Below are 12,165 nucleotides of genomic sequence, written 5' to 3'. Positions count from 1 at the left end.
ATATGTGGATGTAATAAGTGCATATTTCTGGGAATATGTCCATACCTATCTATTTAGGAGACAGAAATCATACCAGCTATTTTACTAGAGAGTATTTAATACAAAGAACTGTTAACTAAGTGTAAAATTATTAACAAGATAAGTGAAAAGGCAAAAAGAAAATTCAAAATTATCACAGAAGCAGCAATTGCAGGAGGCTGCCACTGCTCCGCAGAAAAGAAAGGGGCTGGAATCGTTAGCATTTAGAACCTGAAACTCAGATGGTGGAGGAGCAGCAGCCGGGGGTGCTGGGGCCCTGACCTCTCAGGGGGACACCAGGCAGTGGTGTGGGGTCTCTGAGGGGGTGCCCTAGGCTAACTGGGAGAGTGTTGGAATCTCTTTATACTGGACTCAACCGCAACTTCCAAACAAAGTGCTCCTGCTGGGGTGGAAAACCTCCTGGGGCGGTGCTCAGGGAACCCGCAGGCTTGTGGGATGAAGCAAGACCTTTTTTGGTCCTCCCATGTTGCCTCTCTGAGGAGCGCCCCCTATCGGTAGGCTCAGCCTTGCAAAGCTGGGTGGGTTGACTGATTGATTGATTGATGGTTAGGATTTTCTTTCTTTCTTTTCTTCCAGTTTTATTGAGATATAATTGACATACAGCACTGTACAACTTTAAGGTATACAGCATAATGATTTGACTTATATACGTCATGAAATGATGACCACAGTAAGTTTAGTGACCATCCATCATCTCATATAGACACAAAATCAAAGAAATAGTAAAAAATTATTTTTCCTTGAAAACTCTTAGGATTTACTCTCTTAACTTTCATATATAAAGTACTGCAGTGTAAGTTATATTTATCGTGTTGTACCTTACATCCCTAGTACCTATTTATATTACTGGAAGTTTGTACCTTTTTTTTTTGGCCTAGCTGTGTGTCTTGCAGGATCTTAGTTCCCTGACCAGGGATTGAACCTTTGCCCTCAGCAATGAAAACACAGAGCCCTAACCACTGGACTGCCAGGGAATTCCCAAGTTTGTACCTTTTGACTGCCTTCATCCAATTCCCCCTCCCTCACTCCCTGCCACTGGTAATCACAAATCTGATATCTTTTTCTGAGTTTGTCTGTCTGAAGTATAACTGACCTGCAACATGATGTTAGTTCCTATTACACAACGTAGTGATTTGATATTTGTATACATTTCAAACTGATCACCATGATATGTCTAGTTACCACCCATTGTTACTGAACCCAGGTCTGGCTGCTCGCCACTTGAAAGCCATTTCTTGAGGGATAAGTGTTGGTAGAAAAGGAAAGGCTGCTTTATTTCAGAGGCTGGCAGCAGTGGGGGAGGGCAGAGGCCCCTCCAAAGGCCGACTCCCCCACTGACAATCCGGGGGCAAGAGGTCTTATAGACAGAGGGAGGGGGATACATGCAGAAACAATACAGTTAGCTCTGACAGTCATCTTGAAATTGGTCATCGGTGGTCTGACCAGAGTCATCTTGATTGTTTTAGATACAGTTAATCTTCAGTTCCAGGGTCGGTTTGTTTCCATTTCTTTGAGGCCAATTCTTGGAATTGTTGCAGCTTATGTCATGGCTACAGCCTGGTCATCATGTAGTTAACTTCTTCCACCTGGTGGGGGTTTCAGTATCTATAAGACAGTTCACAGAACATGGCTCAGAATATTATCTATAGCCCTTAAGGAGGAAATAAAAGTCTCTGACTATGCTTAACGATTGAACTATTATTCTTTGGTCTCCTTTGACTGCTTTCCTCTGTTTATGCATTTTCTCACTTCTCTGATTAAACTTATTCTTTGGTTAAATTTTTTCCACAGATGAAAGGCAGGCTGAGGACATGGTGGGGGATGGGGGGTAAGGACCATAGGGTCCTGCTCTGTTTCACCATCACCATATTATAGTTATATATAACCATATATTATAGTTATTGACTATATTCCCCACACTGTACATTTCATACCTGTGACATATATTTTGCAACTGGAAGTTGGTACCTCTTAATCTCCCTCTCCTATTTCTTTCTGCCCCCTATGCCCTCCCTTCTGCCAAATACCTGTTTGTTTTCTGTATCTATAACTCTGTTTCTCCTTTTCTTATGTTTGTTCATTTGTTTTGTTTTGTTTTTTTAGATTCCACATATAAGTGAAATTGTATGATATTTGAAATAATCGACTTATTTCACTTAGCATAATACCTTCTAGGTCCAAGCATGTTGTCCCAAATGGCAAGATTTCATTCTTTTCTATGGCTGAGTAGTATTCCATTGTTTGTGTGTGTGTGTGTATGTATGTATGTATATATATCAGATCTTCTTTTTCCCTTCCTCTATTGATGGACATTTATGTTGCTTCCATAGCTTGACTACTGTAAATAATGCTGCAATGAACAAGGGGATGTATATATCTCTTCGAATTAGTGGGTTTTGTTTTCTTCAGATAACTACACAAAGCTGGGTGGATTTAAAGCTTCAGGATAATAACTTCATCACTGGCCCATAGATTTAATCAAATTCTTAAAGGGGACTGGGACTCTAAATGTTAAAACTTCTACTCTTTATTTCTTTGTATTTGGGGAAGAGGATTATTTTATGTATGGAGGAGCTGCCTCACAGGTGAAGACAAATGAGAATCTGGATATTCTGAAGTGTTTCCTTTTCTAGGTTCTGGTATCATACAAAGCAGACACACCAGTGATTCATCTATTGTGAATGTTCTGGAACTAAACTTCTGAAGTTATATGGTCCCATTTCTTTTCTTTTAATGTCCTGCTTCTTCTCTTTGGCTTTGTCTGCAAAGTGATCTCGTTTCTAGGATGGAATCATGAAGGGGACCAGGCTCCCCCAGGGCCCTCTCTGTGTGGCTCCCTTGCCCTCCTGGCCGTGGTTGATGAAATGGTCGGGGACACCAGAAGACCTGAGCTGATCTGAGCAGCCTACCCCGACCAGGTAAGTGGTCCAGGTGTAAGAAGAGGGCCCCTCCCTCAGGTGGTGAAGGGGGTCTATAGGAGCTGGAAGCTGCTGGCAGCTCCATTCCTTACAGTGAGAAGGAAGCCACTTTGAAGAAAGAGGGAACTGAGCCAACACAGTGAGAAAAGTGGAGAGGAGTGGCAGGGTGTTCAGTCCTTGTGCCAGTGTCCCTGAAATGGCGGGACCACCCCCTTGTGAGAACATAGTGCTTATACGAATCAGGTTAAATTTCTTTTTCTTCTTCAGCTTATTCAGGTTGGTTTCCTATCACTGGTACCCAGTAGAGGCCTGCCTGGAGCACCTCCATTGTGCTGCTTTTTGTTTATCCCAGTTAGACAATGAATCTCTCAGGAATTCTGCAGCCACAGCTGTGAAAGAGTGATGGAACTTAGCTCTTAACATTGTCTGAGGAGTGAGTGGGGAATGTATGGAAAGCACTTAGCATGGTCCCCATCATAAAATACACACTAGAAACAGCTGTTGTTTACCCAGCATGGTAGCATCAGTAGCCTGACTTGCCCCTAGGCTGTGCTCCATACAGCAGATTCTCCCTGTGGTCCCGATGCTGCTCTGCCACACCGTTGGGCTTGCCCTTCTCACTTCACCCTGAGACTGTCAAGGATCAACAAGGTTGGGGAGATAGCTATTAATCCACAACAGCAATGCATCATTTCTTCAAAGATACTCACCTAAATTAAGTGCAGGTGTCTGTGCAGCAACCCTTCAGCCTTTTAAGTTACGCAGTTTTCTTTTTATCATCAGCTGTGCATCCCTGCTGGTTTCTTCCGCCCAGGTACCACCATCAGCTGCTGAATCCCTGACGCCATTGCTCATTGGTGATGTCAACGCTGCCCATTGAGCCTATCTTATCAAGCTTTTCCTTTTGTTATGTTTCTTCCAAATCTTTTTTTTTAAAACATCTTTATTGGAGTATAATTGCTTTACAATGGTGTGTTAGTTTCTGCTCTATAACAAAGTGAATCAGCTATACATATACATATGTCCCCATATCTCCTCCCTCTTGCGTCTCCCTCCCTCCCACCCTCCGTTTCTTCCAAATCTTAATACATGTTTTTGCTTCTTGGCTCCTTATGTGAATAGTGTATGTATGTATTTCAGAAGATCAGTGTAATACTCTTCAATGAGAATTATAACTCTCATGAAGGCCAGTGTATTCTTACTAGTGTGAGATAGGAAGCTAAGTCATAATCAGAAGGCTGCTTGGTGATCCAGGAATCAGAGTAAGAGATGTAAGATGACCCCCTCCCCCATCTCACACACATACAGCTGTTTGACTCAGCCGTCATTGCTATAGGCTTGAGAGGATAAAAGTAATTTGTTGTTCAGAAATGACTTTTGAACTAATAACAAACCAGACAGCTAAAGGTTAGTATAATGACTGCTACTTAGAATGAATAATTTAAAAATAAAACAAAATTGTTTTATGTGTCTGAACAACTATCTCTGCCTCATAAATACAAAGAAATAAGGATCGACTCAATCCCAAAACAAAACAGAAACTAACCAAACAAAAAGCCCTTACAAAGCAAGTGGGAGCAAGGGTTGTTTGAGAAAGGTTCCTATAATAATCAATAAACACATTATTAATAGGGAAGCAAATGGTTTCATATACATTGTATCTGGGTCAGTCAAGTGTAGCATTATCAATTTTATCCTTTCAGCCATGTGGTCTCCTAGTTTAGAGGAGTTGATCTAAACTGACCTTCTTAGATGAGTGGAGTAACTGTGCTGACTGGTCAGCTGTTCCAATCACCTAGTCACCATTCGTGACACATTTCAAGCTGCATCAGTGTGTGAGACAGTGTGGTGTCATAATAATACACCCAAGTTGCTCTCTTGTACCCCCACTCTCCCCTGTTTTCTAAGCTCACATATTCAACTGACCACTGGATAGTCCACATGGATGACCAGCTGGTACTTCAAGCATAACACATAAGAAACAGAATCCTTGATTTCTTCCTACAAAACCTACTCCTGCCTCTCTCTTTCCTAGTGCACCAAATGACACCAATAAGCCACCGATTTCTCAGGCCAAAGTCCTGAGTTACTCCTGCTGTCTCTCTTTTGCTGACAGCCCACAATCTGCTGTACCTTTCCAGTACACCTCATTCCAGACGTCACATGTTAGCACCTACCATGCTTCCACCTGGTCCAAGCTTCCCTCGCCTCTTGGCTGCTCCTGCAGTAGCCCACAAGCTGGTCTCTCTTCTGCCTCTTGGGCCCTAACTACTCTCATCAGAGCAGCCAGAGGGATAGATTAAAAACATAAATCACCTCTCATCTTTCCCATACTCAAAACGCACAATAAATATCGAGTATACTCAAAATAGCACCCTGGTGACGTTTTCTCATTTACATTTTCTATAATTACCATGTGTAATTTTTATAACCTGAAAAACAATTTGGTTTTACACTTTGCTTTTATAAGGAATATAACATTTTGAATACAAATTAAAGACAGCCTTTCTCGGTACAGTTTTCCTTTCTTTAATCACTTGATTTGATACACATAATCTGATCCTAATTTCAGAGGCTTCCTTGTGTTTTGACCACTTCTATTAATAGTTAGATAAAAGATAACACACTAGGAAACAACAGAGTATAGTGAGAAAGGCATGGATTTTTAAACCATAATGCGTAGGATCTAGTTTATTGGACAATGGATTAGAAGAGTAGCTTTAGCCAGTTGACTTAAGTTTTCTGTCCCTCGTCATAAAAAAAAATGCAACTAACAATATCTGGTCTCCCTACCACACAGGATTTTTGTGAAGATCAAACTGATGTTTGAAAGTGTTTGGTAAAGTGTAAAACACTCAGTGAATGTTAGTGAAAAATAATAGAATTACACAATCATCATATGGTGAGTGGTAAAATCTACAGATGGAGTGATGAATTGCCTTACAACACTCACTGAAGTAAATTAAGGATTCCATTGAGTACTGTATTTATCATATGCTATGATATCATATGCTATGATTGGGGCTATATGCCCCAATATCCATATGCACAGAGGATGATTAGATTAGTGCATGTCAGATGCTAATTGAATAAAAATGGAAATGACAGATGTAGAGTTGGAGCTGCCCTGCTCACTGGAGGAGATAGTTGTATGAAGCTCAGGGAGAGACTCTGCCTGGTTCCGTCCATGGGATTTCTTATACACCTGGAGTGAGCGGCTAAGAGCACAGATGGAGGTGGGTGGAAACAGTGCCCAGAGCTGAGTGGGGGGAGAAAGTGAGTGGGGAGAGAGGTTGTTGCACCTGTAGCCTCAGTGGGGCAGCTGTGGGTTTGTTACTGAAAGTGAGGGTCCAGCTTCTTGCTGCTCAGAAGCCAATAAAGAGGCAAGTTGGTGGAAAGGAAAGTTTGCTTTATTTTGGATGCCGGCAACCAGGGGTGGGGGAGGGGAGGGCGGACTGCTGTCCAAAGGCTGATCCCCCCCAACTGACAATCAGTGGACAAGAGCTTTTATAGACAGAGGGAGGGGGCTACATGCAGAAATAGTACAGTCAGCTCTGACGGTCATCTTGAAATTTGTCATGTGGTGGACTGATCAGCATCTTCTTGATTGTTTTAAGTACAGTTAGTCTTTAGTTCCAGGGTCGATTTTTTCCCATTTCTCTGAGGCCAATTCTTGGAATTGTGGCAGCTTATGTCATGGCTACAGTCTGATCATTACGTAGTTAACTTCTTCCACCTGGTGGGGGTTTCAGTCTCACAGCTCACAGGATACGGCTCAGAATATTATCTATAGCCCTTGAGGAGGAACTAAAAGTCCTTGACTACACTTAATGACTCAACTATTATTATTTAGTCTTGTTGGACTGTTTTTCTTTGCTTCTGCATTTTCTCACTTCTCTGGTTAAACTTATTCTTTGGCTAAAATTTTTCTACAGACAAAAAGCAGGCAGAGGACATGGGGAGGGGAAGCGGGAAGGACCATAGGGTCCTGCTTCATTTCAGGTTCACCTTGAGCAAAGGGCCCTGTGTTCAGAGGGTCTCACAGACACTGTGGGCCAGTCCTGGAAGCACAGCAGGTTATAGTGATGAGGCCTAAGGGAAAAGCCCTCAGCTCCCAGGAAAACTTCAAGTTGGAGCCTCAGAAGAAGGAACAATAGAAGTTTTGAGATCTTTATTCAGTTTAAAGCAACCAAAATTTCAGCGAGTACCAGGCACATGGCTAGATCCATTTACATATGATCATATTTGATCCTTAAGCATACATTTTTAGGTAGGTATTCTCAATTTGCTGATGGGAAAACTCTAGACTCAGAGGAGTTAGAGAAGTTTTTCAAGATCATCCTACTAGTAAGTGAACAATCTGGGCTTGAAATTCAGTTCTGTTGGCTCCTTTATACCACATCCTCTTGAGCACCAGTGAGCTTCTGTGTAACAGAGGCCTTGACTCTGGCCAATTAATGATTCTCAGAGACATACCTGTGGACCTTTCCAGGGGTGTTGGCAGAATCTTTGATACCAGGTGTGGTGATCTTGGAAGGAATGCAGCCCAGCAATATGTGGACCTGTGATCTGCTTTCTTTAATAAAAGACACCGAGATTTTGTGGCTCAGCATCTCTGAAAGATTATTGTGAATTTTTTCAAGTCACATATTTTATTGATAAATAAATATTTTGCTATTTTGAAGATAACCTTTACAGTACCTCAAAGAACCTCATCAAGTCAGTGTGTATTAATGTAAGAAACTGAGATTTTTGGCTTCACTAAGAGCTCGTGTGATTTCATTCAGATGGAGGTAAATGGCATGTAATTCATGACCTGCTTCATGGAGCCAGGGACGTGGTTTGACAAGGACACCACTTCATTATTGTATTTCTGCTCCAAGTCACAAAACAGAACTCATGAGTTCACTGAGATCTTTTCAGTCATGTGTGGCTTCTTTTCAAATGCTTCCAGAGAAGATTTTTGTACTGGGGTAAATCCGCAAATCCAAGAGTTAGTAAAATCCCAGTCTTTCCAAATCTAGTTTTCTTTTCACAAAGATTCACATTGTCTGATGTACCAGGGTTAGACATAAGGTACTGCTTTAAATATTTTTGGCTTCATATTTTTATTGGGAAAAAACTTTTAACACCTAAAGCACTGAGACGTTTTAATTTATCTTCAGATATAGAAGTAAAATCTGAAAATATAGACATTTTATCATACTTTATTTTCTTTGGCATTTTATACCTAAACTCTTTAAAACAAATTTGTAAAAATTGTGTGTCCATAAATATAATGACAGTTTAGGGTCTTAGTAATTCTTTTCAAAGGAAAACTATTCTGTATATCTTAGCAAGGAAATAATGATGGATGTAAATTAACCGACCATGTACAGAACAGAGAGTGTACTGCTATTCTGTATTATCTAAAGTCAACAAGGCTTTAATAACTTAATTTGTTATAAATGGAATATTCATCACAAAATCATGTTTCAAAGCATCTAAAAGAAATTAAATTAAAAAATTTGGCATCTGTTTTATGTGGCCCCTGACGTCAATCCATGGATCTCATGCCACAGTTTAAGAAATGATGTTTTAGAGGCAAACCAAGCATTTGATTTATTATAGGAAAAGCTAATTTTCATGATTTCTAAGATGGACCCTTTCTACTGTAAGAACCCTTAATTGTGTGATTCATTTGTGTAAGTCAATTGCCTTATCTGATTGAAATCAAGGATAGCAGTTACTTTATTGTATGACAGCATGAGGAATGTCTTTATTTTAGACAATACTGTATAGTTTGCAGTGAGTTTACAGGTTATTTATTTTTATTATTATTTTGTACATGGTAAGGTTGGGTTTCAGTAATCTCTTCTGTGTAACAGAACATGACCACATTTGATGACTTTAAACAACACTGAATCTTTCTTGGGTTTCCTTGGTGATCTTTTGCCACACCTGGATCCATCACAGCCACCCGGGTGACATTGGGGAGACCCTCTTCAGAGTGGAGTCAGGCCCCTTAGGAGGTAGGGGAGGGAGGAGAACACCCAGAGTGAGAGCCTTTGCCTCTGTCACGCTTGCTGATACCCCATTGGCCATGGCGAGTCACATGGCGGAGCGTAATTTACATGCTGCAAATACTGTGAGGTGAGGTTCGCTGGGGTCTGCAGTGTCAGAGCTCCCAGAGATCACTGTTTATCACCTAGCATCTGTTCACCTTTCCCCCATACCCTAGTAACAAGAGTCCTGGTCTTAAACAGGATACAAGGCCACATAGAATAAAGACTACTTTTGCTACTGTAGAAAAAGGTAGGGATTGTAGTTGGCAAGTTACACTTTTGGGCCATGGGATTCCAGCAAAAGTGTTGTGTGTGGCCTCAGAGGACTGAGGCCAAACATTCCTTTACTCACAGATTCTGAGAGTCAGGATTTGGGAGCAGCTAAGGTAGATGACTTTGGCTTAGAGTGTCTCCTGTGGTTGCAGTCAAGGTATCAAGAAGGGCAGCCATCCTGTGGGAGTCAGCTGGGGCTGGAGCATCTCGCCCACGGGGGCTCCTGCACTTGGCTGTTGATGGAAGCCTCAGTTCCTCCTCAAATGGACTTTTCCATAGGGCTTCCTGAGTGGCCACTGGCTAGCCTCTTGTCATGGAAGCTAGTTCCCCCAGAGTGAGTGATACAAAGAAGAATCAAAGTGTCTTTTATGACCAAACCTTGTAAGCCACAGGTCATGAGTTCTGTCCTCAGTGGGTCACACAGACCAACCCTGAGGGTGGAGGGGAGCACACGAGGGTGTGACCACCAGGAGGCAGGGGTCACAGGGGGCCACCTTAAGGCTCCTGACCACAGTGTCCTTAGAGGAAAGGTGTATGTGTTCCTTCTTATTCTGAGCTTCTAGAATTCCTCAGTACTGTATTCTAAGCAGTCATGTGAGAAAACGCTGAGCAAACTAATTCTATACAAAACATTCTCCACAGTGTAGGCAAGCTCCAATTTATATGTAGTCTTCTTTCTCATTAGGGAAAAAAAACAGAAAAGAAATTATTTCCTGGGCTCTTTGGTGGGGCTAATGGCGGACTATGGGAGGGCCCATGTCAAGGAGTACTTCCCAGAACTTCTGCTGCCAGTGTCCTTGTCCCCACAGTGAGCCACAGACACCACACGCCTCTGCAGGAGACCCTCCAACACTACCAGATTATCTCAAGGTGCGAGCCTCTGGGATTTTGATGGAACCCACATACTGGCTGGTCACAGTTCTCCCAATGACCAGCCTCTGTTAGCAAGTCCCACACCTGGGAACATTTGCCAAGCGGTGTGAAGTGCAATTTGATTTAGTTGAAGATAAAATATTGGGAGTGGAGTCTCTCTACCCACCACCAGTCCCTCCCATCAGGAAACTTGAACAAGCCTCTTAGATAGCCTCATCAACCAGAGAGCAGACAGCAGAAGCCAGAAGAACTACAATCCTGCAGCCTGTGGAACAAAAACCATATTCACAGAAAGACAGACAAGAGGAAAAGGCAGAGGGCTATGTACCAGATGAAGGAACAAGATAAAACCCCAGAAAAACAACTAAATGAAGTGGAGACAGGCAACCTTCCAGAAAAAGAATTCTGAATAATGATAGTGAAGATGATCCAGGACCTCAGAAAAAGAATGGAGGCAAATATTAAGAAGATACAAGAAATGTTTAACAAAGACCTAGAAGAATTAAAGAACAAACAAACAGAGATGAACAATACAATAACTGAAATGAAAACTACACTACAAGGAGTCAAAAGAATAACTGAGACAGAAGAACGGATAAGTGACCTGGAAGACAGAATGGTGGAATTCACTGCTGCAGAACAGAATAAAGAAAAAAGAATGAAAAGAAATGGAGACAGCCTAAGAGATCTCTGGGACAACATTAAATGTGACAACACTCACATTATAGGGGTCCCAGAAAGAGAAGAGAGAGAGAAAGGACTTGAGACAATATTTGAAGAGATTATAGTCAAAAACTTCCATAACATGGGGAAAGAAATTACAACCCAAGTCCAGGAAGGGCAGAGAGTCCCATACAGGATAAACCCAAGGAGAAACACACAGAGACACATGGTAATCAAATTGGCAAAAATTAAAGACAAAGAAATATTATTGAAAGCAGCAAAGGAAAAACGACAAATAACATACAAGGGAACTCCCATAATGTTAACAGCTGATTTCTCAGCAGAAACTCTATAAGCCATAAGAGAGTGGCATGATATACTTAAAGTGATGAAAGGGAAGAACCTACAACCAAGATTACTCTACCTGGCAAGGATCTCATTCAGATTTAATGAAGAAATCAAAAGCTTTACAGACAAGCAAAAGCTAAGAGAATTCAGCACCACCAAACCACCTCTACAACAAACGTTAAAGGAACTTCTCTAAGCAGGAAACACAAGAGAAGAAAAGGACCTACAAAAACAAACCCAAAACAATTAAGAAAATGTTAACAGGAACATACATATAGATAATTACCTTAAACGTGAATGGATTAAATGCTCCAACAAAAGACACAGGCTTGCTGAATGGATACAAAAACAAGACCCATATATATGCTGTCTACAAGAGACCCACTTCAGACCTAGGGAAACATACAGACTGAAAGTGAGGGGATGGAAAAAGATATTCCATGCAAATGGAAATAAAAGAAAGCTGGAGTAGCAATACTCATATTAGAAAAAATAGACTTTAAAATAAAGAATGTTGCAAGAGACAAGGAAGGATACTACATAATGATGAAGGGATCAATCCAAGAAGAAGATATAACAGTTGTAAATAAATATGCACCCAACATAGGAGCACCTCAATACATAAGGCAACTGCTAACAGCTATAAAAGAGGAAATTGACAGTAACACAATAATAGTGGGGGACTTTAACACCTCACTTACACAATCGACATATCATCCAAACAGAAAATTAATAAGGAAATACAAGCTTTAAATGACACAATAGACCAGGCAGATTTAACAGATATTTATAGAACATTCCATCCAATAACAGCAGATTACAATTTCTTCTCAAGTGTCCATGGAACATTCTCCAGGATAGATCATATCTTGGGTCACAAATCAAGCCTCAGTAAATTTAAGAAAATTGAAATCATATCAAGCATCTATTCTGACCAGAACTCTATGAGATTAGAAATGAATTACAGGGGAAAAAATGTAAAAAACACAAATGCATGGAGGCTAAAC

This window comes from Orcinus orca, chromosome 10, assembly GCF_937001465.1.
Source record: "Orcinus orca chromosome 10, mOrcOrc1.1, whole genome shotgun sequence".
Taxonomy (NCBI): Eukaryota; Metazoa; Chordata; class Mammalia; order Artiodactyla; family Delphinidae; genus Orcinus; species Orcinus orca.
The sequence above is the reverse complement of the archived record's forward strand: the minus strand, read 5'-3'. Positions refer to the sequence as shown.